The 3,553-nt window shown below is 33.8% G+C and overlaps 1 long non-coding RNA gene across 1 annotated transcript; it reads right to left on the reverse strand.

Annotated features, from left to right (window-relative positions):
• Window positions 1-7: 7 nt before the first annotated feature.
• LOC106477481 lies at window positions 8-3,543 on the reverse strand. Its single transcript, XR_001291995.2, has 3 exons — window positions 3,181-3,543; window positions 1,205-1,269; window positions 8-813 (listed from the first exon to the last, which is right to left on the reverse strand). It is a non-coding gene; the product is annotated as an uncharacterized LOC106477481 (long non-coding RNA).
• Window positions 3,544-3,553: the final 10 nt, after the last annotated feature.

Raw genomic sequence — 3,553 nt, forward strand, 5'->3', positions numbered from 1 at the left:
CTATTAAAAAAACAGGTAAATCCTGAGCTAATCTCAAGGTGATTCCACTACACATAAACTTAGTAATCCAAGTTGCTAATCTTTTATCACTGATTATTATTAAAAAACAGGTAAATCCTGAGCTAATCTTTCTTTAATCCTAAACAATAGTTGTACTAAAACACATCATCTAAGGTAATCTAAAGGTGATTCATTACTTTCATTAAATAAGCATACATCTTGAAGAGCAATTTGGATATAAACTTCCAACACAATTTTTATGGTCTAAATTGAAACTTTCTAAACAGACTGTTAAAATTATCACACACAACTGATGTTAATTGTCAGATATATTTGTTGCCTGGACTGATACTATGCCCACTGAAGAAATTTAAAAAACACTATTTTTCCAGTACTGTCTTACTTCACCAACTCCATCTAAAAGTTATTTACACAATACTACTACTACTACTACTACACAATTTAAACCTCAAACCTCGTGTTCACATATACATATTCACTAAACAAAATTTTACACAAACTATAGACTGTTGATATTTACCATCCATTAATAGGAAAAACAATACAACTTTGACATAAATATCTTTATGACTGATGATAATTTTACATTTTCAATCTCCTTTTCGTATATCGTTAAAACTTTCAACTAGTACTTAGTTTAACAGCACAAGTACAATCAGTGTTTACATGTAACACCGCTGGTCTGTTTAGAGCAGCTGGCCCTCTTGACAGGAGTGCCCTGGGTGGGTTGGAGAATCAGCCGAGCCGAGTCCTGGTGGTGGGTCCAGGCAGACTTAGGTACTCACCTAAGCTCTGTTAGGTGAAGATTAAGAATATATATTTGTTAACACATGTCTCTGAAGAAGGAAACTTTTAAACAATAGCCTTGTGGGGGGGAAATGTTAGGATACAATGTGAACTATACAGTAAGGCTACTCAAGATAGATAAAATGCACTGATTTCAGCCCTACACTTATTGAAAACAAATTCATAAACGGAAAACCAGACACTAATAATGAACAGGCTCAACTTTAAAACTGACAAACATGAATACTGCACCTCTAATCTTAAGAGCAGAAATTCTAATACTCTGAGGAGAGACAGTTGACACACCAGCTCTTGGTCCTGGATTCAATCTATTGCAAAGAACTTTATAAACAAGTTACTAAAACCAAAACATGCAGATATGAGAACCAAAACTTACCATGCAGTTTGCATCAATTTCTGGTTCTTCTCACAGTCCAGAACTTGAAGAAAAGTGACGATAATCTAAAAAACAATGATACTCAATGTTATTGTTAAGTCAGACACACAAGAAAGACCCCTCAGCTCAACTCCCACAAAACCTTCATCAAAGAATGTTCTGAAAGAGGAGCCACTTTCTGAATTAGTGACATGTTCCTATGTACTAACACAAGAAACAACTGTCAACTTGTTTAATTCGGAATTGTCAATTCTACACACATTTTACATTATTCCAGGAAAAAAGTTCAGAACCCATACTTTTCAAGTTCAGAAAAATCAGAGCATGTTTCCATAGCACAAACTAATTATCTGATCATCAAAACTACATCGTATAGCAAATTAAAAATCAGGAACAAAAGTTAAAAATATTTATTATATCATAAACAACCTACTAATGGATAAAAAATTAAAGAGCAGAGATCTTTTTGTCTCTACAGAAAAACTTCTTCTATACCACGATCTTTATCTAAATTCTCTGGGACAGGCAAAAACAGTAGCCTCGCTATTAACTCTTCTAATCATCATTATTTCATCGTTTTTCCTACTTTGCAGACCATAAACGTGGACTGGCTAACGTATGAATAGCTACACAAAACCTTTACTAAACATAATTTTCATTATATCACAAGAAATTTAAATCAAAAGATTTTTAAACAAAATTTGAAATGTGAATTTCTACTAACACTATTAAATCTCTATATAACTGATGAGTGTAAATCTAACTACACACAAGCCAATCAGCTCAAAAATGTACATGAAAATATTATGTTCTGGGGAATATACATATTATAAGAATAGATGCAAGCAGACAAGTCATCCAGCATAAGAATGTAGTGACTGTGATGTAAGTAAAGAGGTCCTCTGTAAGTCTAAAGAGTAACAAATTTTACTTACATGATGGTCACTTTATTCTTACATTGGTTGACTTGTCTGAAGTTCCTGCTGTTTGAGGTTACTCCTTAGGTTTACAGAGGACCTCAGGATCTCTTTACTTACATCACAGTCATTTCATTCTTACATTGGTTGACTTGTCTGAAGTTCCTGTTGTTTGAGATTTCTGTAAACCTAAGGAGTAACAAATCTTAAACAACAGGAATTTTAGACAAGTCAACCAATGTAAGAATGAAGTGACTATCATGCAAGTAAAGAGATCCTCTGTAAACCTAAGGAGTAACAAATCTCAAACAGCAGGAGCTTCAGACAAGTCAACCAATGTAAGAATGAAATGACTGTGATGTAAGTAAAAAGGTCCTCTGTAAACCTAAGGAGTACCAAATCTCAAACAACAGGAATTTAGACAAGTCAACCAATGTAAGAATGAAATGACTGTGATGTAAGTAAAGAGGTCCTCTGTAAACCTAAGGAGTAACAAATCTCAAACAGCAGGAACTTCAGACAAGTCTTAGGTTTACAGAGGACCTCTTTACTTGCATGATGGTCACTTTATTCTTACATTGGTTTGAAGTTCCTGTTGTTTGAGATTTGTTACTCCGTTTCAATTTAGAGAAGTATGAATTATTACTCGATTTAGATGAGAATATGATGTACAAATATTTACTTTGTTGTTCCTTTTGTAAAACCTCAAGTTCACAGAGAAACTGCCAACTTGTCGGCTTGTCTTTTTATTCACGTTTATCGATTTTTTTTCACTTTGCTGTTTGAAATATGTTGCTCATTAGATACATACAAAGAACCTCTGCTTGTGTATTAGTCATTTCATTCTTACATTGGTTGATTTGTCCAATAGACTAAATAGGTAACAATTAAACATCTAGTGAATAGTAATATTACAATTGAAAAGTGAATGGTGATGGTAGTAAAAGTGAACTTTTTGAAGAACAGCCTATGCTGAATTGGTTGACATACATATATTGGCAAAACTTTGATACATTTTTCACATGGATGGGAATCATACACTGTAATTACTAACTGTACCTTATGAGGATGTTTCACGTGTACACAGAAACCCAGCTCTTTTAAGATTCTTCTCTCTGCCTTGATGACTTGGTTCTTTACATTGATATAGTTCTGATCCAGGATCAATGGTTGAATGGTCCTAAAAAAAAGGTGAGAGAAGGTTCTCTATTGTCAGCTACGTTTGGATTGGTCTGTTTTGAAGCAAATAGTTATACATTGTTTCTTATAGTTTATCAGTTTTAAAGCAGTGGTCACTAGCTACTTCCCTTCTTGTTGTTTACACTCTATTATCAGTTTTAAAGCAGTGGTCACTAGCTACTTCCCTTCTTGCTGTTTACACTCTATTATCAGTTTTAAAGCAGTGGTCACTAGCTACTTCCCTTCTTGGGTT

The sequence above is a fragment of the Limulus polyphemus genome, unplaced genomic scaffold (genome assembly GCF_000517525.1).
Source record: "Limulus polyphemus unplaced genomic scaffold, Limulus_polyphemus-2.1.2 Scaffold15953, whole genome shotgun sequence".
NCBI classification, from domain to species: Eukaryota; Metazoa; Arthropoda; class Merostomata; order Xiphosura; family Limulidae; genus Limulus; species Limulus polyphemus.